The following is a 26,391-nucleotide window of genomic DNA, read 5'->3' as shown; positions in this document are numbered from 1 at the left end:
CACTAGTCTAGCAAGAGAAGTCCCATGTAAGCATAAAAGCAGTGAGTGAGATGTGACCAGTCTACTTATTAAGACATTGCAAGAAAAGTAGTTAATTTCTTTCTCAACCTTTTGTTTGCCTCTCTGAAGTGTTAAGAACAAGGAGGGCAAACCAGATTATTAAGTTGCCATGCCTGGTGTTAATAAAACCCAATGAAAAAGCAAAAGCCAAGCCAAGCCAAGGTAACATGTGGAAGGGGTTGTGATTTTTAGCACAACCATAGCATTTTTTGTTGTTGTTGTTGTTAAGGGTCTTCCAAGTTCCTCTACACAATGATTGTTCTCAGCTTGAAACTTTAATAAACACAAGTCTCAGTTACACAAGCATTTGCCTGGAACAAGAAGTATCAGAGGCGCCGTCCTTAGATCGGAAGGCTCTAAGGATAATTAGATAATGGTCTCAGTATGCTCATTGCATAAGTATCTGATGTACATTAGCCTTCCAAAATAAGAATTATTTTGCTGTTTTATCCAACAAAAAAATTGGACTTGCTCTTTAGTATGTCATGCGTCACAGTGCTGGTACATGCTCACTTGGCTGTCTCCCTCTTCCATGGCACTCTGACCCACTCCCAGAGGGGCCAGGGAGCCTATATCCTTAAACCTCCTTGGATCCCCAGGGTAGAGCCAAGTGGAGCTCAGCAGCCACTGCCAGTGCATTCATGTCCATTGAAGGCTCCTGTGTGCTATCCATTAGTGTTAAATGAATATCCTGTCTGGTGACAAGTGACTCCCAAAGCTCACGGTCTCGTTCTGTCCACTAACTTCCTGCTGTGGCCTCTGATGGAGTTTCCAGGGTGAATAGTGACAGGGCTGTGTCTCATTACTACTTCTAAAAGATACCTCAGATGTTAAGGCTTTAATAACTGAGGAATATTTGCCCTTAAATATATTTCTATACAATAAAGTAAGTCTTCTACATCACAAGGGTAGATATGTATTTATAGACATCTATAATTACACTCGATATGTTCATTTTGTAAAAAAATGTGTAAGCACTTTTGTGTTTTTCTGACTGGCCTGCATGCCCATCAAAAACAAACAAACAAAAAATGATTCCTAACTCCTAGCGGACACTGTTTCTGTGAGAATATCTCTGTTGTCACGCAGGACGGGAAATACCAGCCCCACCTTCTCCATGTCCTCTCATGGTTGAGAACTGGCAGATTAGTTTTACATAGTTTTTGAGCCATTTGAGGAAAAAGTCAGCTCCAAATCATTAGGTTCTGACCTATAAGCAGGGGAGGGTTAGGGTAAAGAGGGTCCTTAGAATTAATCTTTCTGGTATCGGATGTGGCTGTCATGAGCTACACGTACCTGTATATCTACCCACCCAACCATAGCATTTCCCAAGTGCCTATGGTGTTGCCCAAGTCTGTAAGACTGGGTTTCTTTTTCAACTTCTTATTCAGTCCTTAGAATTATGGGACCCAGCATTTTGTCATATCTCCCAAATCAGATTCCGTTCCATAAACCATTTGTGAATGATGTAAATTATTTTATCACACAAAAAAGTTTCAGGTGTTATGTTGAAAGTATTGCCCAAACTGGAAGTCCAAGTGTGCATATTTTACGAAAATATTTTTATTTATTTATTTATTTATTTATTTATTTATTTATTTATTTTAACGTGTATTTATTTTTGAGAGAAAGAGACAGAGCATGAGTTGGGGAGGCACAGAGAGAGAGGGAGACACAGAATCTGAAGCAGGCTCCAGACTCTGAGCTGTCAGCACAGAGCCTGATGTGGGGCTTGAGTGGTGAGATCATGACCCGAACCAAAGTCGGACGCTTCACCGACTGAGCCACCCAGGTGCCCCTTTATGAAAAGATTTTAAGAAGATCAAAGAGAGCTTTAGTGTGTGTAATGCCACCAAGCCACCAAAGTCCCAAATTGGGTATTTGCTTCCCACCTCTTTCTCCAGCTTTTCTCTGGCTTCCCATGGCCTCACCTTCCTCTCAGTTCTGTCCACACCTGTCTGTGCAACCTTGCTGGGCTTGGCCTTTGCTACCCCCTGGATTCCTCTTGTTGTCTCCACATTTTTCCCTTTTATGACTCAGAGTAACTCGGGTTTCTTGACTTCTTCGATCTTGAATCTTTGCACCTGCCATTCTGCCTGTAAAAAGATCCTTCTGGGATCTGCCCTTCTTAGCAGACGATGGGGTCATCGGCCACAGACATTATTCATGTATGGAATGTGCCTAACACAAGTGCAGGCACCCAGGCTGTGCCTAGTCAATGGTGGCCATCATTGTTATGACGATGGTCATGTGGCTTCCCTGGCTGGACCCTTGCATTCCAGCCTTCCTTACCGGCATCTGTGGTGGCCGTGAGAATGTTCCTGGCAGATGTACTACTACAGAGAGCATCAGGGTCGAGAGCCTCGCTACTGTATTTGGGCTCCAATGCTGTGGTTATGCCAAGGCCTTATTTCTCTTAGGTTGTCCCAGTGACTGCAGTAGGGATGCTAAGGCAGATTTTTTTCTGGGAGGTGTGGACTCCTTTATCACCTGCCCTTGACTCAAAGACTCCCTGATGACTTTGCAAAGTGTCCTTGGACACCCGCACTGAAACTTCCTTGCTTCCCTCCTTCACTTGGGGTCAAGTGTAGCTGTGGTGTGGTGGCTCTCAGCCTTCCCTGCTCCTTTCTTGCTCCTTTTCACACAGTCCCTTAGTAAAATTTTTGCAAGTTTAATCCCATCTTAGTATATGCTTTTCAGAGAACCTAGACTAACATGGCACCTAATGCTGGGCTGGCTCTTTTCACTTTTTATCCCTGTATCACTATGTGCCAGTTGAACATCTACTCTGGACCAAATACCCTTCTTAGGTCCATGATGCCTCCTTGCACATGAGTGACCCTGAACATCTTTTTCTGCAAGGTGCATGAATGCAGCCTGGGTCAAACCTGTATCCACTCCTGTCTCTATTTTTCCTCTTCCCCTCCTTTCTCTCATTCTCTCCTATTTTCCCTCTTCCTTTGTTTCTCTATTGCCCTTTCTCCCTCTCATTTTGTTTCAGATATAGTTTTTAAAAAATGTTTATTTATTTATTTTTGAGAGAGAAAGAGAGGGAGGGAGAGAGAGAGAGCTCACAAGTAGGGAAGGAGCAGAGAGAGAGAGAGAGAGAGAGAGAGAGAGAGAGAGAGAGAGAGACAAAGAATCCAAAGCAGGCTCCAGGCTCCAAGCTGTCAGCACAGGGCCTGATGAGGGGCTTGAACTCATGAACTGTGAAATCATGACCTGAGATAAAGTCAGACACTCAACCAATTCAGCCACCCAGGCACCCCCAGATATAATTTAAGTTACATAATATCCAGCAATATAACAAAAAAAAAATAGATTGTAACAGACTTCCAGTTAAACAAAGAAATTTGAACATTTTGCTTATCTTTTCTGCCTTCTGAAATCCCACCAAAGTGGTAGTAAAGGAATAACATGTTGTAGATACACAAGAATTGAAAGAAAAGGAGGGGAGATTGTGTCTAGAAGTTAGCACTTTGTAAACTGGAAAGAAGAATGGAGACAAATAAATGGTTTGAATCCCAGAGATGGCTACTACTTAAGTCTCTGGATGGAAAGTGAAAAAAAAGCAAGATTTCTCTTGTCACAGAATCCTGGAAAAACCCAGGAATTAGAGCATTAGGTCGGGATGCAGTTTTGGCTGAAAACAGGAGTAGTGATGGAAAGCTAAAGGAGAATTAGGGCTTCAGATGGTTTCGTTCACCCCGTATCACAAGGCAATCATGGGTTTGCCCATGATTCCAGGAGAAGGTGGGAGGTTTACTCTATGGGGATATTGAGCTAGATAGCCTCTAGATTTGGGGACACTGAGGATAGCTGAGGGATGAGGGTATGAAATTATATATTTTTTCAAAAAGGATGAAATAAAAATGAACATACTGAGTTTATAGAACTCCCAATCCCCTTCAGTCCCCAGAACTGACAGTCAGGCTTATACACTTACACAGTAGCTCTGAGGACTCTCTGTAAGGACACTGGTCCAATATGAAATACAGTTGACCTTTGAACAACATGGTTTGAGCTACATGTTTTGTTTTTGTTTTTGCTTTCAAAAAATATAGTGGAGTACTGTAAATATATTTTCTCTTCCTTATGATTTTTAAAATAACGTTTTCTTTTCTCCAGCTTACTTTAAGAATGTAGTATGTAATACATTTAACATACAATATTGTATTAGCTGACTCTTTATATTATTCGTAAGGCTTCCCTTCAACAGTAGGTTGTTAGTTCAGTTTTGAGGAGTCAAATTTATATGTGGATTTCTGACTGGGTGAGGAGTCAGTGCCCATAACCCCCATGTTGTTCAAGGGTCAACTGTATTTTAAATACTGGCATTTAGGGATCCAGTGAACCAGCCAATCTTCCATAATGAATGTCTTTTAGAGTCTCATCTGTAACTATAAACAGTGAAGAATAACCAAGAATTTATATAAAACCTTTAACTGAGCAACACAGATTGAAACGGAAACGACAGACGATATGCCACTGAACAAAACAAAACAAATGTAACAAATGACTTCAGAACATGGAGCAAGAATAAAATTCTATAGAAAAGAATCAGACACAATATGAAAAGGGATTTAGACACTTAAACATATGGTAGCATAAAACAAAAAATCAGATGATAAAGCTGACAAATATCCAAAAAATAAAACAGAAAGACAAGGAAAGGAAAAGTGAGCAGTGAAAAAGAGAAAAAAAATAGAGGATTGGGTCAGAAGATCCAAATGATGGCCATTTCAGAAAGAGTGAGCAGATTAAATGGAAGGAAGAAATAAATTAAATAAATAAAAAATATCAAGAAAAGATGTCCAGAACTGAAGAACACAACTGTCCAGATTAAAGGTATATGAGTGCCCAACATAATGAAAGAAATAAGGCTCACACCTAGACACAGCTTTGTTAAGTCTCAGAATTGCAGGAAAGCAGATAATCTTTTAGAGAGAGAGAGAGAGAAAAAACTCAGGGGGAAATTGCCTTTGAAAGTTAAGACGAAGACCTACCCTATGACCCAGCAATAGCACTGCTAGGAATTTACCCAAGGGATACAGGAGTACTGATGCATAGGGGCACTTGTACCCCAATGTTTATAGCAGCACTCTCAACAATAGCCAAATTGTGGAAAGAGCCTAAATGTCCATCAACTGATGAATGGATAAAGAAATTGTGGTTTATATACACAATGGAATACTACGTGGCAATGAGAAAGAATGAAATGTGGCCTTTTGTAGCAACGTGGATGGAACTGGAGAGTGTGATGCTAAGTGAAATAAGCCATACAGAGAAAGACAGATACCATATGGTTTCACTCTTATGTGGATCTTGAGAAACTTAACAGAAACCCATGGGGGAGGGAAAGGAAAAAAAAAAAGGTTAGAGTGGGAGAGAGCCAAAGCATAAGAGACTGTTAAAAACTGAGAACAAACTGAGGGTTGATGGGGGGTGGGAGGGAGGGGAGGGTGGGTGATGGGTATTGAGGAGGGCACCTTTTGGGATGAGCACTGGGTGTTGTATGGAAACCAATTTGACAATAAATTTCATATATTGAAAAAAAAAAAAAAGAAAGTTAGGAGAAAACAGAACTTGTACCACTCTTTAAAGAGACAATGAAAGAAGCAAAACAAAGCAGAACAAGAGCAGAACAAGCTTGTGTTCACCACGGTAACCCAACAATGTGGGTCTGGGGACCCAACAGTGTGGCTGCCTTTCCACTCTTCCCTTCTGGATACATGGTGAGGGGATTAGCTGGGACCTCAGCTCCCTGTTTCCCTTCAGCCCACGTCGTGGGGACAGTGTCACAGTATTGGGAATAATGCCACAGTTGGGCTCTTGGATGATTCCAGACTTGCTACCCTAAGTACACAGAGGAATAAAGTTTCCCACATTGACTACTCTGAGTCATTTGAATGTTTGCGCTCTGTTTCTTTTTTTGTTTAATTACTTTATAGTCACACCAGATAGTAAATCAGCAGCAGAGCTGGATTCAGAACTGAACCCTCTTGACAGGAAGCTGGGTACTTCTGGGCGGAAGCATGAAGAGACTCTGAGATAGTCTCCATACGTCTCTGGCTCTACATCAGCAGTGGGAGATGGTGGCTGTGTGCAGCACAGGGATCCCCACCCTGGTCTGTGTTAGACACGGAGCACGAATAAGAAGTGAACCTTTGTTTAAGCTGTTTTTTAAGGTTTTGGTGTCTTTTGTCACTGCAGTATAACATCTAGCCTATCCTGACTGACTCAGGTTGCTCCCCATCCTTCACAGTGCGGGAACTAAAATGTCTATACTTTGAAATTGATTGCTGGGAGGTCAAAGAACTAACTTACTTCTGCTTGAAGATTGAATTCTTTCTGTCAGGCATTCACATTTTCTCTGGAGGTCCTGGAGCTACTGATGGATAGTGAGATTATATGCCATGGAATGATAGCATTCTGTATAAACTTTCCTTTATTCTAAAAAAAGACCCAGAAGGAATCGTCGTTCCAAGAGACTCCCTCTTACATTTGTAATCATGAATGTCAGGGGTCTTAGTTAAAGGAAACATAGGTTCAAGGAAAGTTTGTGAGATCACAACTTATAAATTTCCCCCAAAGCTTATCATCAGTCTAGATCATAGGGGAGGGATCCACAAATATTTGTATAGGTGCTTAGAAAACACAGGCTATAGTCTAGTGAGTGGTGGCGCTTCTCTGGATTTGGACACATTTTTGGCTCCTGTTGTCCTGGCGCTCCTCCAGGACTTTCCTCTCAGTTTCAGCCTTCCCTGGAGACCAGATGCTTCAGCTCCAGCTGAGGGCCTCCGGGGAACAGATCCTGGTGCTTCCTGTAGAGTTGCAGCTGCCCTTTAATTTGGGGGAGAGTAGGACTTGCTGGTGAGTTGGTAGCTGAAGTGCTTAATTTCCTTTCTGGAAAGGCTGGATCAAGTCTCTTCTTTGGGTTAAGTTATAGCTCCCCTGAGTCTCCATTAATGCCCTTGGCTTTCTGACATGTTTTGTGGTCGCGTCCTGTCCTAGGAGCTACTGGGCTAGTATTGAAGCTGTTATACCCATTATTGCCATAAAAGCACGGTAGCCAACAAAGGTGTCACAGGAAAATGTTACTATGACAAGCACTCCAAATGCTGGGAAGCTCTGTATTCTATCATCACTTCCCGCAGCTCAGTCACCTGGAATGCCATTTGCATCTGCTCATTCCCATTGTGACAGCCATGGACTAGATCTCTGTCTCATCAAGTTTGGAGTATTTGTACAAGCTGCCCAGCCAGCCTTCCTGCTGTCACTAGGCTCTTCTGCTTTTTTCTCTAGGGGCTCTTATGGGTTGTGCTAGACAGAACTTCTTTATTCTAGATAGAATACTGAAAATGTTGACTACCTAAATTAGGAAGATGAGATGTCCAAAGCCAAAGGACAGGGAAATAGCTTGGTCTCAGGATTAACTAGAACCCAGAGACTTAGAAACCACCAAGAATCTCTCTCCCTCCTTCCTGTCCATCATGCAACATTCTCCTCTGCTCAGCAAGCCAGAGCACTGGCACCCACATGGTAGGAGCCACAGTCATCCAGTGACCGAGCTCCACATCTAACAGCTGCAACACCAGGGGAGAGGTGGGTTACGGAAAACATTATTGCTATGGAAATATGTGGATGAGAGTGGGGTGGTGGAAAATAGTTCCCAGAAGAAAGAAGGCACTTGTCTGACAAACAATAGGTGCCTGTCACTCAAAGCAGCGAGAAGAGTCTTCCTTCAGTGCTTCCATTCCTACCACACAAGTCACCAGCCTTCATGCAGCCTGCTTGTTTCTGTCTCCGAATTTCATAGATAGCATTTGTCCACCATCTTGAAATATCCCTGATCTTTGGAAAGCAGTCCTAACTTCTTTTTTCCTACAAAGCTCACCTTCTGCAAAAATATTTTCAAGTAACCCTACCTTATCCAGACAGACTTCCAGCTTTTGCTCGTTGTAGAGTTTGTTGAGTAAATTAATAAGTGTACACAAATATAAATGTCATCTCTGGTCTCACACCTCCTGGAAATCTTGGAACAAATGACTGGAGCCCCAATTCTCCTGGTTCTGAAGCTTGTTATGAATCCCTGAGGGGGTTCAGGTGCCTCTCACAAAATCTCTGCACTACACAGAGTTGATCCTGGCATAAAAACTACCACCTTTGGGGCTCCTGGGTGGGCTCTACCGGTTAAGCATTCAACTCTTAGTTTTGGCTCAGGTCATGACCTCACAGGTTTGTGAGTTTGAGCTCTGTGTCCATGGTGGCGGCGTGGAGCTTGCTTGGGATTCTCTCTCTCCCTCTCTCTTCCCCTTTCCCTCTCTCTCTTTCTCTGTCTCTCAAAATAAATAAATAAATAAATTAATTAATTAATAAAACCTACCACCTTTGTGTTGTAACAAAGCAAGGCAAACAAAACCAGTACATAACCACTCGCACAAAGTATATGCGGGCCTAGCAGACTTTACCAGTGCTGTCGTTAGGGAGACTGAATGGGGAGGGGCTGCCTCTCAGCAAAACACACAATTCAAAAGCCAAAAAAAAAAAAAAGCTTGACTCTTGATCCACTTCTGCTGCTCTGCCGTTGACCCTGGCCCTTCAAGGCCCTGCCTCCTCCTGTTAACACTTTTCTTTCTCTTTTTATTTTATAATGATTTTCTATTCGAGTGTAGTTGACACACAATGTTATATTAGTTTCAGGTGTACAACACAGTGATTCAACTTCTCCATATGTTATGCTGTGTTCACGACAACTATAGCTACCATCTGCCACCATATGCTACTATTACATCATCGACTGTATTTCCTATGCTGTGCCTTTTCTCCCACGACTTACTCATTTAATAACTGCAAGCCTGGGTCTCCCACTCCCCTTCATCCATTTTGCCCATCTTCCCCCCCTTCCTCTCTCTGGCAACCCTCAGTTTGTTCTCTATATTTATAGGTCTGATTCTGTTTTTTGTTTGTTTATTCATTTGTTTTGTCTTTCAGATTCCACGTATGAGTGAAATCATGTGGCATTTGTCTCTCTCTGTCTGACTTATTTCACTTAGCACAATACCGTTTGGCTCCATCCCAGTTGTTGCAAATGGCAAGATTTCATCCTTTTTATGGCTGTGTAATTTTCCTGTGCGTGTGTGTGTGTGTGTGTGTGTGTGTGTGTGTGTGTGTGTGAGAGAGAGAGAGAGAGAGAGAGAGAGAGAGAGAGAGACCACATCTTCCTTATCCTTTCATCTATCAATGGACACTTGGGCTGCTTCCCTATCTTGGCTGCTGTAAATAACACTACAAAACACATAGGGGTAAATATATCTTTTTGAGTTCATGTTTTTTGTTTTCTTTGGGTAATTACCCAGGAGTGGAATTACTGGATTAGATGGTAGTTCTATTGTTAATTTTTGAGGAACCTTCATTCTGTTTTCCACAGTGGCTGTGCCAGTTTGCATTTCCACCAACAGTACGAGGGGGTTCCCCTTTCTCCACATCCTCACCAACACTTGTTTCTTGTGTTGTTGACGTTAGCCATTCTGACAGGTGTGAAGCAGTGTTTCACTGTGGTTTTGGTTTGCATTTCCCTGATGATGAGCGATGTTGAGCATCTTTTCACATGCTCTCGACACTTTCCTATTTCTCATCCCCCCCCACCAACCAAAACTGATAGATTATCTCCTCTTTCAGTTCATCTTGCTGCTCTCAGTATAGAACAAAAATTGAGGCAAAAAGCTGGAAACAAGTATGTCAAAGGTGCTTCACTGCCCATGTGTCCAGCCCAGGTGACTGCTTTCTGCTCAGATCCTAACTCCTGGGCTAACGTACTGTGACTGGGGAGCAGAGCTGCTCTGGATGAAGAAGGTGGGCTGGAGTCATGCTCCCAGAACAGGGTTGCGTCCTGGCAAGGGTGTGGACTCCGCCTGCAGTGGGTGGGTGACTCAGGCAGAGGGTGGATATAAGGAAATGGCCTGTGGATGGGCATGAGCATTAAGTTTTGTTTCTTTTCTTATAGACGACTAGGAGGGATATTCCTGAGCAAGAAATAGTACTTTCACCATGAAGCTAAATATAACTTTTGAACAGGGAATATAGTGACTCTGCCAGGGGAGGGATTCCAGGCCGAGCTGGATGGGCTAGGGATGGGGCAGGCCAGGGATGGGAGGCTAGGAATGCTTCTCAGTGGAGCTGATACATGGGCCGAGTAGAAGAGCTGTGCACCCAGCTCGCCAGAAGCATTTCCCACACAAACTCAAGAGGATGTAAAAAGAAAAGAAGACAGCTGTAATTGAGGAGGCAGAGTATGCTGATGGAAAGGGAAGCTTGTCTCAAAGAGGCTGAGAAAGTGGCGAAGGACCAGAAAAACGATTAGTTGGAAACACCCCGCAGTGGAGCCCAAGTGCCGCTACTTCAAGTGGCAAGCTGAATGGCGGCCGAGGCCAAGGTTCTTCCAGTAGTTCAATGTGTGGGAACAGAATGGAGCCCAGCCAGGAAAAGACCCTGCTTCTCATAGGACTTCAAAGGCCGAGAGCAGATGCAGAACTGAAGGTAAGAAGAGGAAAAGGACAGGGACCCGGAGGCAGACCTAAGAGGAAGACCTTCAGATGAGTGCTCCCCAAACGTGCCCAGTGAGTAAGTGCCATGGGGCAGAGATTATGTGGGTCTTGCTCAGTGCTCACTACAATGTCTGAGTACACCGAGCACACACAGTAAGTCCTCAAAACACACTTGTTGATAGAAGCACAAGAGTGCTCCAAGAAGATGCATCATATAATAGGTGTCATTGCCAAGTGTGTTTGGGGCAAGCTCCAGTAATGCTTTTCTCTTTAGGGAATGTTCACATCACGTTAGCAAATTTAAAGCTCTGAGAAATCCCGAAGGAAAGGAACTTGTCTAACTTTCCTTAACCTGGCGTTTGCCACTTATTTGGCCAGAACTTCCCCCCAATCCCAGTTGTCATGACACCTGTTGACACTTGCAGGGAAACAGGAAAGTACAAAGAGAGAACCAGGAAGGAGCTGGAATCTGTGTCAAGACAAGGAGAGATCTGAGATGGTGCGTTCTTGGAGAGTGAGAGGACATGGCGGGTAGAGAGGGTGAATGTGGTAGGGCCTGAGGAGGGAAGGGCACGAGGCTGGACCCAGGATGTCCTGCCCTCCCTTGGGTGTGTTTGCCAAGAGAAGTGGCGGCAGAACCCGCAAATAGGGAAATTTGGGGGGGGAAAGATGCCTAATAGGGTCAAAGGTTCAGTGTGTTCAAGAGGAGGCAGGATCCACACAGTAAACCTCATGCTGAGAGCTCACAGGCCTTTGTTAGACCAGGAGGTGCTCGTCAGAGATGTATCACATGGCTCCCCGGAAGCACAGGCATTTTATGTCAATGTCTATGTAATTTCTTCCTTCCTTCCTCCCTTCCTCTCCCTCCCCCACCTCTTTTCTTCCTTCTTCTTTCTCCTCCCTTGCCCCCTCCCTCCCTCCTTTCCCCAAAAGGAGGATTTGTGTTTCTTTTCCCAGTAATATGGAGACCATGTTAAAAATATCCTTCCTCTTGATCCTCTGAGTCTGGATGTATCCTCATTCACTCATTTGGTCAGTGTTTGAGGCAGGTGGGGGAATACAGCCCTCAAGTTTTACATGAGTAGCTGCAACGTAGCAGTAGATTCAGTAATAATGTAAAAGAATAGCAAGATAATCTAATTAAATTCCAAAGTGGAAAGTTTATACCGGTGACTTTTAAACTTGATCATCTACGAATCACTAGGAAAATTAAAAACAAAACAAAACAAAAACAACAACAACCTATCCCTGAATGCCATGCCTGAGTCAGAAACCTGGATTTTTAACTTTTACAATTATAAGAGCACCCCAGGACATTGGCACGGAGTTTGCTCAGCACTGAACTGTGAATTAGTGTTTGGAAAATACTGTGGACAATAGACCACCTCTCTGAGATCAAGGACGGAGCTCTATCTGACCAGCTGGGTTATCTATCATGCCCATCCCACTTACTGATGAGGAAGGTGCAGAGGAGGAAGCTTAGCCGCCATGACCAGACAGATAGCCATCGGTCTGGTCGCATGTCCTGGAAGTCGAGAGCCACACATGCTGCATTTCTGCTCTACGTGCCTTGAAGTGGAGAAGGTGGCGGTGGCCTGCTGCCATCTTATTTGGTCCCGTGACTACCATGAAGTTTCGGTCTCCATGCTCCACACTTGCCTGTTCAAGGTCCACCTGTTTCCCCTTTCACCAAATTTACCTGTGTGAGCAATGACACTGGAGACCTTCCTCCAGGCTGTGATAGATTGTTGCAAATTGCTGGGAAAATAAGTCCACGATGCTGCCGCCAATGGTCTTCCTTTGGAGCCCGTGTTCCCTAAGCGTGCCTTTTGCTCCCGGAGTGTTTTCAAAGCACGTGTCATTGCTCTGGGGCAGGCTTTTACTGTTAGCATCCTCATAACTGACACTTCATCTGGGGCCCCGTTTACTTTTTTCTATCGTTAGTCATGCACACAGAGCCTACCGCCATGGCGACTCACTCAAAACAACTCATTTGGGGGACTACAAAGAGAGCCTTTATCAGCCCTTTTAATAACACAACCCACATTAAACAGTTCAGTTTGGCTCCTTAGATATTTCTTCTCAAATCATGTACACGTTTTTGGACTCTATATTGAAATACTACATATTTCCCCACCCCTCCCCCCCTTCAGTCTTTATTTATTGCTTTGGTTCGGTCCTGGATTTTCTCTTCAAGCTGTGGGTAAGGAGAGCCATGGAGCAGTTCATTCTCTATTTTGAAGTGACAGAAATGTCTGATTTCTCTCTGTTTTGGGGAACATTGAGTAGTCACAGAAAACCAAAAGCAGAAAATCTGAAACCTCTTAAAAGGCGATTCCTCCTGCCCTCCTTTCCTCCTTCCTTCCTTCCACCCCTCCACATTTACTAAATATCCATCATGTACCAGCCGTTGTTCTAGGCTCTGCGTCAGACACAAAGGTGAGCCAAGTATAGACCCTGCTTTTCAGTGTCTCCCAGTCTTCCAAATCTTTCCACGAAGACGGCCTGAGAAATATATAAAATTGCTTTCATCGGTGTGAAACTATCCCGAGATGTCCCAGCATGCTTTAGCGGATACCTTTTCCTGCAGGCTCGTCTGTTCAGGGCACGGTCCTAGCGAGGTGCAAGACCTAGGACTTTATTACTCATAGCAGGTGCCGTGAGACAAGCAGCATTTTTTGGTACTGGCGCCGAGCCCCACTTCTGGAGGACAAGGTGAAGAGGGCCCGATGACCCCTGTGCATGTGGTGGCTTGCATTACAGGAAAGGATTCCTGTGTGGAGAGAACCTAAATCTTTTTCCTGCTTGCTTCTTTCATAGGAGAACTTACCCAGCCTCTGAGACCGATAGGCATGGAGATTCTCCCCCCAGCACACCTTTCTCTTGCCCTCTGGAAATCCAAATAAAGACTAAAGCAGCTGTCAAGTGTAAAAGTGAGACATAAGTGCCCCCCCCCACCCCTCCGCCCAGGTTAAGGCCCCAGATGTTGTCCCTGCTCTGCTGGCCGTCCTTCCCTACTCTGCCTTCTTCTTACCCTCCTCCATATTCCCCTCAGCTGGGAACATAGACCTGAGACTAACGGAGTGTGAGCTCCTGCCTGAGATCCATTTATCAAGAGCTGGGGTCCCCAGCCAAGTCCCCCTTGCAGTCTGTTTTGTGCATCTCTGGAGCTAGGAATGAGTTTTAGATTTTTAAAAGGTTGTGTGTGTGTGTGTGTATATATATATATATATATATATATATATATATATATATATGAAAGAAATATATATATGAAAGAAATATATATATATGAAAGAAATATATATATGAATATATATATATATATGAAAGAAAGAATACAAGAAAGAGACAGCCCACAAATCTACAATACTTACGATCTTGACCTTTATAGGAAAAGTTTGCCAACACCTATCGTAGAAGAAATTGGCATGCTATAAGGAAAGGGACCCATGCAGAAGATAGCAGCTATGTCACCCCCAGAGCGGATGAGGGTGCTGGGGGGACAGGGTAGCAAGCCACTTCTTTATGTGAGGAGTGTTGCTTACCCCCCAGGCAGAAAGCGGACAGTATGTCCTTCCTCAGGTCTTAGAAGGTGCAGATGTCTCAGACTCTAAAAATCATAGTCTCTGTCTCTCTGCGTCTTTCTGTCTGTCTCTGTCTCTCATACTGTTGGGAAATAAATCAGAAAAAGCGAAGAAAAGAATGCGAAGTATTGTTCCAATTATGCTATGTGATTCAAACGCGTCGGGGACCTTGTCTCATCTTTGTCTCCCGGTTAAGTGCAGCTACAGCATCAATTAGGACTCAGATGATGTTCTCAGATCTGGGGAATGAATTGCGGAGTGCCAGGAAAATACTACCACAGTGTCTGTGCACGCACGAGCTAGCTGGACAGCTGCACAAGCGGATTTCCTTCGTGCTGTCCACCATCTGAGCTCTGCAGAAACTCTCTCCTCCCAAAGTCAATCCGGAGTCCCTGAGTCCTCAGCTCCCTGTGGTACCTTATCTTTTTTAATGTCTCTGTTGGACTAAAGATTTAAGGTTTTTTTGCTTATACTTCACTTTACCTTGCAACATGCTCTCAAAAAATACTGAAAATTGAAAGATATGCTTGAGAATATCGATGCTTCCTCTAAAAGGACTAAGGATACTTTCTTCTTCCAGGCTGTTTAGGGGGTTGACTCCAGCCTCTAACCTGGGCACCGAGATGTGGCAAGCAATTTAGAGCAGAGGAGATACAGAGGACTTGACCTAAGGAAGTCCGATTTTGACTAGATCAAGAGTGCTAGTAAAAGAAGTGGAAATTTGAATGGTGACAGTTTGCCATCTTGACAAAAGTAGAAGTTTTAAATATTTTTTAAGTTTATTTATTTTGAGAGAGAGAGAGCGCGCCCAAGTGCACGTAAGCGGGGTAGGAGCAGAGAGAGAGGGAGAGAGAGAGAATCCCAAGCGGGCTCTGTGCTGTCAGCCCAGAGCCCGACCCAGGGCTCGATCTCACAAACCATGAGATTATGAGATCAAGAGTCAGATGTTTAACAGACTGAGCCACCCAGGCGCCCTAATTTTTGGATTTTGATTTCATTGGTTAGATATTGTGGCCCGGATATGGGTAATTTTTAAAAACTCCCACATTATTCTTATGCTGACTGGTTGAATATGGTTCAATATCAGGAACTCATAATGACATTGCTCTTCGTAGGACAATACCAGGCACAACCCCATATAAGGAGTTACTAGTGCTTATCACACTTACGCAGGAGTGTTGAATCAGTGACAGCCATGCGATGAACTGTGATTTTTCAAAAATGATGAATAACCCTTGGTAAAATTTCAAATACAGAACGTACAATTTTCTCTTTGAATCATATAACGGTTGCATTCTTGGAAAATTCAGTGTCTGCTAAAACTACAAACACACTTTCTACTATATGTAGAAGTGAAATTGGGGTTCCAGGCTCAGAAAGCTATAAACAAATGTTTCACCTATAAAACTATCTGGTAGGACATTGAAAAATGGTACAAAATTGGCTCATACCTCCCTGGCCTCCACCAACTAATGCAGTGACACCCAAGATTCGTAATTATCAAAAGGTCCCGCAGATTTCCAAAATGCTCCCTAGGGGGTGGTGTCCCTCCACCGAGAACTATTGGTTAGACTTGATGACGACTTAGAGATGACACTTCTCCAGCATAAATCAACATGGCTAAGAGTTGTCATTGGCAAGGATATGTCTACAGTCCTGTATGTGTGTGAAGAAGCAAGTTCCCTATGGGGGTGGGTGGACATGCTAAGGGAGGGCAGCCCTTGTGTGGACTCGCACGTGTGTGGGGACACAATGACACAGTAAGAGGGGACTCGAGATGTTGGCAGTCTGTGAGGTGGTGACTCATTTGTAAGGACACACGCTGATATTTGACCTGACTGTGCTAGAATCCAATAACTTAGAAGTGGAGCTGCCAGAAAACACACAAGATAGATTTTTGGAAGCTATGTTGGAAACTGATTGGCTGAGGGAGAGGGAGCCATGCTTTCCAATGTCTCCATCAAGCAGCCTTCTCCGGAGCCTGTGTGTGCTGGGGCATTCTTAGACTTCTGCACTCAGCCAAACTTTCCCTCTTCCTTCCACTCTCCTGCTAAATGAGAAAATCGCTACTTCTGGGGATTAAATGCTTCCCAATGACTTGGAAATTGTGATGGGGACTTGTAGTTCATGAATCATTGAGGGATTACCATGGGGCCTCACAAAGACCCGTAGACGTATGCTAAAGACAGACACCAAAAAACACATCAGTAGTGATGAGAGAAGTACTTTATTTTCCCATTTTGAACACTCTCTGTTTTCAAGCTATAAATACTGTCTCCTTTCCTTCCCCAATAATTTTCTTCTAGGGCACCTTCATATTGTGACACACGTGTATATTCGTGTATTTGCTTTAAATGCCATTTGCCACGGAGGAGAGGGAGGCCCTAATCCTTGTGTCCACACATCGCCACCCCTTTGTTCTCTCAGCAAAGCAGTGAGTAGCACAGAGTTTGCTGCTCGGGACTCAGGGAAGTTCTCGTGTGTACATTAAGGTGCTTCATTTGGCTGCAAGGGGAGAGTTCTTGGGAAGTTCTGCACTGAGTCCCTGCAGCATTTTAGACTGCCGCTGACTCAGTACTCAGAGCCAAAATCAGAGAAAACACGTTTTGATGACTTTCACCATGTCAGAGCTACCAATATTTAAAAATCTTTCACGGATACCGTTGGTGAGTGTAATTGCTGGTATAAAATATTCTGGTGTAACCACCCAGCATTAAAGGAAAAGCTAGATCCAAAAATCCTGATGTCAGGAAACAAAATATAAATTTCAAGATAGTGGTTTGCCTTGTTGGAAAACCCACAAGCTTCAGGATCCAGTGGGTCTGTGCTAAGGTCCTGGTTCCTCTATTTCCCAGCCAAGAGGCCTTAAAGCTGCTTACCTCTCTGAGTCTCAGGGTCTCTCTCTGAAAAATGTGGCTCAAAATAGTTACTTTGCAAAGTGTGTTTTGCACAAGGTTAAACGTGAGAGAGAAAGAGGGAGACGTGGTTAAAGACCAGAGTGAGAATCTTCTCACCAGCAAGGAATAATACTTAGGAAATTAATTTATTACACTCAGTTTATGTTTCCAAACTGAGAGTTTATTTAGCTAGGTTATTGTGTCTTGATAATGGTACTCACCCCAAAAAAGAAAGCATTAATGCTGCAAATACAATTAGGAATCACAAATTTTGCATCACACATCATGGAGTCAAGTTTGATCATCACCCATTTGAGCGGTAACACTTCTGACTGTGTCAAAATCAATGGTTCTCAGCAATTTGGGGGAACATCCCTTTGAGAATCTTATGAGAGATCACCAATAAACGCATGTATCTTCATATATCCACAAAAGTGCATATATAACCTTAGGAGGCTCACAGAATTTCATGTAATGATCTTTTGAGGGCCTGTGGACCTTGTATCTGAAAGCCCAGAATACACACTTATTAAGAGATAACTTTTACATTTGGGGTTCTTGATTTTGATCATCACCGCCAGGATTTTATTTTATTTTATTTCAAGCTAACATATACAACAATTGCTCGTTAAAAGAGAGCAGAGATCATGGAAAAAATAAATCTGCTCCAAAATTATGTATTGTCTGTGTTTGCTCTCTGCACATGCTTGCGAGGGAAGAGGGAGATATTTCAGAGAAGTGTTTATGATACCGGGCATTTGTAATGAGCTGTAGTTTGAATATCCCCTAGAGCAGTTCACTTTGTCTCATTGCCGGGAATGATCTCTTGCAGTGTCCAGCTACTTGGAAAAGAGAAGAAGGGATGGGTCATGGATGGACTTGAGCTATTAGATGAAGTGGGTTCTGGGGACTTGGCTTCCTGGTGGCTTTGTTGTTATTAGACAGCTGCTCTTGAGAGGGCTGGAAAGGGGAAGGTATGTAGTCTACTTGCTGCCCAGAAAGAAGTTTTCCCTCAACTGGGGATTCATGTGAAGCCTACTCCCTGGAAGGGTGATGCTTCGTCATCATTCATACCTTTTGTCAATTGCTTTCACTGGATCTGGGCCTCTCTGGATTGGCCTCATTGGAGGAGGGTTTTATTTGAGCTGAGTTGGATGACTCCAGGGCCAGTTATGGAAGTGAGGGCACTTTGGAGAAAGAACCCCTACCAGTGGCTTGGATAAAGTCACTTTCCCTCTCAGGCTTTTAGTGTTCTCACTGTGAAAATATCCAAAGCAAGACTGTCATCTCCACGGTTCATCCATTTAGTGATTTCATTCAATTCAACAAATATTTATTGAGAGCTATTTGCCAGGAATGTTCTAGGCACTTGGAAGAGATCAGCAAACAAAACAAACAAAAATCACCGTCCCCCTAGAGAGCATTGGGTGAGGGGTTGGGGAGTATTGGGAATTGTAATTGTTCACAGGGCGGTCATTGAGGAGATGACATTTGGGGAAAGATGTGAAGAGAGAGATGGGGCAAAGCTTTCCAAGCAGAGAGAGCACCCAGAGCAAAAGTCCTGAGGCTGGAGTGCTGTCCTTGGAGGGGCAGCGAGGGGGCAGTGTTGCCCGAGCTGTGAAAGCAGGTGGGGAGGAGGAGTAGCATATGAGGTCACAGACACAATGGGAGGCAGATACAGCTCACAGATGCCCTCATTAGCTAGTGGAGCTCAGACTGGGTTTTGGCCCCATATATCTCTTGGGCCGTGAACAATGCCCTTGGCGTTGAAGAGCCAGCAAAATATGCTGAGGAGCCCTACATCAACTAATGTGAGAAGAAAAGATGAGAATCATCTTTCTCTACATTGTGATGTTTGGTTCAACAGGATTACCATGTCCTTAGAGCCCACTAGTAAAGCTTCTGAGACCATAGTACTTTGTTCTCCTTCCACGAGATCCCATTCTTCTGCATGAGGGGCTCCTGGAGTCTCACATGTACTCAGGAATGACCATGTCCGTCCTTCAGGCTCACCACAGTGTCCTTCCTCTTTGTCATTCCCAAGCTTACCAGTATTGCGTAGAGCATGGCATTGGCCGGGGAGTGTTCTTGGCCTCTCACACAGGGATCTGAGCCAGCGTTAGCTGACTGTCCTAAGGCTGCACTTGTTGGTATGGGTCCTCTCCTGTGGGTTAGTGTTCCTCTTACAAACTCTCAGCTGGGACCCTTGCTGTAGAAGCCTCTGGAGTGGCATAACGGTTAGAATAAAAAATAAACCATGCTACATTGACTCTGACCACGCACTTTTTAAAACGTTTATTTATTTATTTTGAATGAGGGACAGAGCGAGCAGGGGAGGGGCAGAGAGAAAGAGATGGGGAGAGAGAATCCCAAGCAGGCTCCATGCTGTCAGTGCAGAGCCCGACTTGTGGCTCGATACCACGAACCCTGAGATCCAGGCCTGAGCTGAAATCAAGAGTCAGATACTTAACCGGCTGAGCCACCCAGGCGCCCCTTACCAGGCACTTTTAGCTTTATGAGGAATTGTCTATGTAAGTTGGGCTGGTCACCTAAGTTTTCTGTGTGTGAAAAATGGGAATCCTAACAGTGTCTTGTCCTTTCTCATGGCGGTTTTGTAAAGACTAAATGATAGCAGATACATAGCACTTAGAGCAGCATCTCTAACACAAGTGCTTGATGAATATATTTTTAAAATCTTCCACATTTTCTGGAACAGTACTAATTTAAAACATTTTCTCATGGGTACCTTCAGAAACCTTCAGAAACAGGTGTTAAGTATACAATGTTTCCTTAAAAAAAGTTGATGGTGTTTATGGAGAGATTTTAAGTTTTTATCACACTATGCAGTATTTCTGCTTCTTGGCTATGCTATGAAATTTTCAGAAGTGTGAACAAACATACATATGAATGCGTATCAGTATTTTTTAACAAAATATTTAACATTAGCGAAGAACTTGGGGCAATTTAAATTTACAATGATATGTGTAGTGGGTAAAAATAATTATGGCATTTGCAAAGATAGACTCTTCTACAGCTATTAAAAATAAGATTTATACAGAATCTTCAATGATGTGAGAGAATCCTTGTGACATAGCTTTAATTGGTAAATTCATACCTATATGTATATATATTGTACATACAGTTATATGTGTATAATTTATATATATATAATTTCACATATATATGTATAATATATAATAGGTATATTACTCAACTTGGTAACAAGTTATCTTCTGCTATTGACAAAAACCGAAGAGAAAAATGAATTAAAAGATTAATAGTGGTTATTTCTGGGTGGTAGGATTGCAGATACTTGGTTTCTTCTTTGACCTTTCTTTCATCTCTAAAATTAACATGGATTATTTTTTTTTTAAGCAGGAAAAAAAAAAGCAATGGCCTTTATTTTTAAATAGTGTGGTAAGTGCATACATACTTATCAGAGCATGTGTCTGGAATTTTATTTGGAAAATATGGTTACAGTAAATATAGGTCAGCTACTTTCCAAGATTTTTTAATTGGAAACTTTTAAACAACTTCAGAATAAATTATTTCCTGGGCTGGATCTGGATGTGAAGGGAAAATAAAATTTTAAAGGAGCTGGAGAGATGCCTTGAACGTCCCCACATACAAAGAACTCTCTTCTTGGCCTTTGTCGGGTGAGGTTTCCTCTGTTTCTTGTTTGGAGAAATAGCTCAGAGGCCTAGAGGGTCATCTGGGCCCGGGGACAAATGCTGCCTCCAGAGAAAGCAACTTTCCTCAGCTCTATCTCTGTGATGTCAGTGGTGACAACAGGAAATGCGGACAGAAATTGCTCTCTCGGGGAGCGGGGAGCAGCAGCCCTTGGCAGGCACAGCTGACCAGCAGCCTTAGCTCCCTCTCTGCTGCTTTGCCCCCTGGTTTCAACACTGGGACTTCGAGAACTCGCAGGGAAAGAGCAACTGGAAGAAGTTTCTGGAGGAGACTTAGCAACCGTAGCAACCCGGGGCCTGGTTTGGATCCTCATTCCTGCATACTGACTGTCAAGAGACATTTGTCGGACAATTGAGGGAATTTGAACATCGAGCGGCCACTAACTGATTATAAGGCATCTTTGTTAATTTTGAGAGGTCTTACGGTCATGTGGAAAACCAAGGTTATCAGAGATGCCTTCTCAAGTATTTATAGCAAAATGACATGATATCTGAGACACAATTTAACATAGTCCAGAAGAAGGTGTGTGTGTGTGTGTGTGTGTGTGTGTGTGTGTGTGTGTGTGTGTGTGTGAGACAGAGACAGAGACACAGAGAGGTGTGAGGAAAAACAAAGGAAGATCAGCAAAATAACTGGGATAATTATTAAAACCGGATCATGGATAAATGAGACATCACTAACATATTCTCTCTATTCTTGTCTACATTCAAACTTTTCCGTCCTAAAAATGTATTTTTTCTCTCTAAAAGTCTGTATTGATTTGATTGCACAATAGCATCGACACGTCAACTCCTTGAACTTCCAGGCAGAGCCTCACACTTGGGAACAACGAACAGGACACCCACTGTCTTGACCTAACGGGGCACCTGGCGGACGGCAGACAGGACTACAGTTTACAGTTCTGAGAGAAGGTTCCACGGGCCCAAGTCTGTGCAGGCAGCCCAGGAAGGCGGAGGCCTCTCCTCTGCCAGAGAGCTGTTTCCTCTTTTTTTTTTTTTTTTTGCAATTAACATAATTTGAAAAATTACCGCGTGGTTCAGTTTGCCTGGCGGCCCACGTTTTACAAGCCGCGTAAACGTTCAGCTCTGGTGGTCTTTGTCAGCTCTGTGTGAGTCAGGGGCTGGCTCAGTGGGAGCAGAGAGAGGGCAGGTCCTGTGCCTGTGGGAAGAGAACCCCTGTTCCAGCAGAAAGCAGTTTTCCCGGGGGGACACCCTCGCCACTCAGGCGGAAGCTCTCTCAGGCCTTCTGGGTCTGGGCTTCTTTCCTTCACGCTCTTCTGAACCAGGAGAAAAATCTCCTTGGTTTTCTTCTGACTCTTAGAATTTATTCCTTAAGGTAAGGCTGCCGAAAAGTCTCCCTTCTGTCTTTTTTCCTTTCCTGCTTTGGAACCCGGGGTCCCTTTTGTTCTCTCTAGAGTTTTTCCCGAATTACTGGATCTCTGGCTGCAGGGCCCAGACCAGACAGGCCCCGCTGACACGGACACAAGTGACCTCCATCTCAGCGCACGGCCATTTGTTTCTAGGAATGACGTGTCCGGGAGGCCCTCAAAAACACGCGAGCGTGTACACAAGCATACAGTATTTATATCAACACTTGCCACAGACCCCCTGTTCATGGCAAAGGCATAAATGCATAGTTTATTCTTGTTTGCGGGTTGGGAGTTTCGGCTGCATAAATCATAGCACTGCCAGGTTAGGAGGAAACTTAGGGAGTATTTATTCGAGTACTTTAGCCAGTGCTCACATCTCTCCGTGCATCAAGCAGAATCAGGTAATTAAGTTTTGAAGAGTGTCGTGATTTGAACATCTTCTAGAGCTGAACAGTGGTACTTATCTGCAAGTACCTACGCTGGGTGCAGGTGGATCTTGACCCCAATTCAGGTGGCAGGTGTAGGGGCCAGGCTGTCCGAATTTAGCCTAGACCACAGCATAAAGGGAAACTTTCAATATTTTGCCCCTGATTTGTGCATCTAATATATTTTCGTGATCTATCACCATACGTACAGAATGATTCCGTTCTTCCCTACGTTTATTTCATTATTTCCCTACATAGGCAAGAGCCTTTAAGGTTCTATTCCTTGCATATAAAACAAGTAATGGTTTCTGTCACTTCTGGCTGAATAAATTAGAAACTTACACATAATTCTTGGCAATAGGGATACAGTATGCTTAAAGGCTGATGGAAACAGACAGGTCTTTAAGCATATGTTTTATAAACATTATTAAATCACTTATCTGATAAGTTAATCCAGTAAAATAAACCACATTTTTCTTAAGTGTATTTTAGAATATGAAGAGGACAAAAATGTATACACATACTAAATTATTCAATAACCTCTTTCTTTCTTTCTTTCTTTCTTTCTTTCTTTCTTTCTTTCTTTCTCTTATGCTATTGGTTAAGAAACTGTTCAGCTGTTTTGAAATATACGTTTGTCTGAAAATGTACATCAAAACTGGCTGTTTAAAGATTTTCTTCACATTTATTTTTATGTTAATTTTTCTCTGTATTTTCTGGCCTTGACTTTGTTTCTTACTACTCTTCGGTGATAGGAACATGAAACTAAACCAGATATAACTGAGCCAGCTAAGTATTTTCCCTAAAGATTTATGTATCAACAAAGAAGCTAAGATTCTAATTGAAAATGGACATGTCTCTGGATTAGGAAGCTGTCTGGGTGTAAGTTTAACCTTTGGGTCGATTTTAAAGGAGGTGAAATTTATCCCTATCATTGTGATTTTTTTTTTTTATCACCTGGTGGCAATGAATGTAAAAGACATCAAATATCCTGCCTATGTATTAGCTAACCAACAATATCACCCTTCATAGGGTAAGACCTTTTGTCACTTCAAACGCACAAGTCTGTAGGACAGTGGCACCGAACCATTTCTTTCCTGTGTCCTGCAAATCAAGTATGTTGGCAGGTGTGATCAGCACTTACAGGTCTCTGTGCCTCTGCTTGAGTGCAATATGCTGGGGTGCTTTGTGCATGGAAAGAACAAGTAGGGCGGAGGAAAACAGAGTATGGGTGTAACCTTGAACAGCCTGGATTGGAACCCCACCTGCACTTGGCGCATATTTAAGCTCTCAGCGTCTCTCATCTATAACATGGAGAGAATGACACCTGATTCTCAATGGGTTGTGACGATTAGTGGGCACCTTGTCTGCCTGGAGTGTGGTACATAATGGGTAAATGACAAAGGGTAGCTATCATCATCACTGTGGTTATTAATTCACAAATATTATTGGCTCACGTGCTAGGTTCTGGTGATAAAAAGATGAATAAGACAGGGGCACCTGGGTGGCTCAGTCGGTTAAACATCCGACTTCGGATGAAGTAAACATTTTAAAAAAGATGAATAAGAATCATTGTAATCTAGAAGCTTCTAATCAAATTGGCGAACAGAAACAGATCATTTTAATGCAATGTGGTACGTAATCTAATAAAGGGCACACCCCTGAGGAATGTGAGTCATAAGTCATTAACCAGTTGAAGAGGAGATGCCAATGACCATGGCTGGTGCCAGCATCTGAGGGAGAGAAGACCTGAGCTAGGACTGACTAACCAACATCATCACAGTGAACACAAAGGGCCAAAAGCTCAAAGAAGAGGTGAAGCGTAAGACCGCCAGTGGGGAGCACCATACCCATCCTGGAAGGAAAGGTATTCGGGGATCAGGTTCCTCAGGGGAGTGACTTCTTCCACAGTACCAGTCAAAAGGCTCCACAAGGGAGGCGGGGACTGAGCTAAGTGTTGAAGTGTGGATTTCACGTCAAAAGACAGGGGAGGGAAATCGTGCCACTTACAGGGGATTGGGGCAGTGGGCAAATTTGCAAGGACAGGGTCAGGACAAACAGGTTGATCAGAAAGATAAGTGAGCACAGGAATTTGAAGAACATTGAATGGGTAACGAACAGGAGTGGAAGCCACTGGGGATGGGATCCCAGCTGCAGAGCTCTGTGTAGGGCAGTGGCGCACATGTGAGGTGTTAATGCCAGAGACAGGATCGTGACAGAGGTGTGGAAAGGAGGGGACAGAACAGGAGATGGTTTGGAAAAAAAAAAAAAATCAAGAGACCTGAGTATCTGACTAGATGTGGAGGTTTGGGGTGGGAGGAGGAGGCAGAGGGGAGTCTAAGATTTTTCACTGGGTAATAATAATTATTATTATTTTTATTTTTTTAATGTTTATTTTTGAGAGAGAGAGAGAGAGAGAGAGAGAATGGGGAAGGAGCAGAGAGAGAGAGAGGGAGACACAGAATCCCAAGCAGGCTCCAGGCTCTGAACTGTCAGCACAGAGCCTGACGTGGGGCTCGAACTCACAAACTGTGAGATCATGACCTGAGCCGAAGTTGGACGCTCAACCAACTGAGCCACCCTATTCATTTGCTTTTTATCTATCCATTCATTAGTTCATTCACTCATCGTGTCCTTATTGGGATCCCTGCTCAGGGCTGGGCGACATGATGCTATTGATACAAGGGGACAGGACACACTTCTGCCCCCAAGAAGCTCACTGCTGGAAACCCCAACCTTTACCTGTAAACATCTCAGCTTTCATCCAGCTTCTCCCCTCAGTGCTGCCTCGGTTTCTTTTTCTGTAGCCAACAGCCGCCAATGCAAGATGTAGAATCAAAATGTTTCAGGTTTGTTTCCCATGGAAGGGAGTAGGGGGTTATACTTTCTAAATATTCTAGGACATTTCTTTCTTTTAAATTTAAAACAGATAGAAAGGACATTTGCCAGGGTTGGGGGGGGGGGGAACTAGTTTTCCAGACAGTGATCATATTTGAGATGGACTTCCAAATGAGTGGAACCCAAAGGTATTATCTTCCTGGAAGTTATCTGCTGAAGATACACTGTCTTTGGGCTGAATCCAAAGCTCCCCCCGACAGCCATTAGGCAGGTGCGGTCCTGATCTTCAGTGGGCTTTGGGGGAACCTGCTTGGGAACCTAGCCCCACGGGGTGGACGTGTCTGTGAAAGACGTTCTGGTTCAGAACACTAGCTTTGTGCCTGTGCTTGTTTTTGCACACGAATCTTCTCTTCATGCATCTGGTCAATAGTTTATTCCCAAGAATGTGAAGTCATTGTTGGCCAGAGAACTCCAGCCCCTGGAATTTGGTCTTTAACTCCTGCGTGAGTGTCTGTTGTCTGGATTCCTTGTGTCCTCGGTGCCCCCAGGGTTCGTCTCCAAGCAGGCAGGTGCCGGGAGACAGGACCATGGGTAGACCAGACGACACGAGGAGGGACTGGCAGAGTTCTCTGCTGTGGTGTCGTGATTCATAAATACGATCTTCGTATGTTTCATGTGTTGCGAGGGGGCACCCACAATGGTGTTCTTTCCTGCCTCTTTCAAGCACTGTCTTCCCCTCTTCTCACCATTAGTCAGTCTTTGCTACCTGGGAAGGGGCTGTGTACTTTCCACTGAGCGGTCAGGATTATTTCTTGAGGGCTTTCGGAAGACCCCAGGCCCTTTGTGGCACTTGCCAGGGACAGAGCTTTCAAACTTCAGGAGACACACGTTGTACCCCAGGGGGAATTTTGCCCCCTCGTAGTGCACCTGCCCAGGACATGGGGCGATTAGCGTCCCCTGCTGTCCTGTGATCAGAGG

At 43.8% G+C, this 26,391-nt stretch overlaps 1 long non-coding RNA gene across 4 annotated transcripts in view; it reads left to right on the top strand.

The window, feature by feature from the left end:
- Positions 1-26,391, top strand: part of LOC102901343 — a 181,900-nt gene that overhangs the window by 141,455 nt on the left and 14,054 nt on the right. Inside the window, exon 4 of one of the 4 annotated variants that reach the window (XR_006598463.1) lies at positions 13,428-13,547. The exons of the other annotated variants lie outside the window; for them this stretch is intronic. This is a non-coding gene — a long non-coding RNA (uncharacterized LOC102901343). Of the gene's footprint in view, positions 1-13,427; positions 13,548-26,391 lie in introns of those variants that run through there. 4 annotated transcript variants of the gene reach the window in all.

Source organism: Felis catus, chromosome B2 (assembly GCF_018350175.1).
Source record: "Felis catus isolate Fca126 chromosome B2, F.catus_Fca126_mat1.0, whole genome shotgun sequence".
Taxonomy (NCBI): domain Eukaryota; kingdom Metazoa; phylum Chordata; class Mammalia; order Carnivora; family Felidae; genus Felis; species Felis catus.
This window is presented reverse-complemented; position numbering and strand designations above follow the sequence as displayed.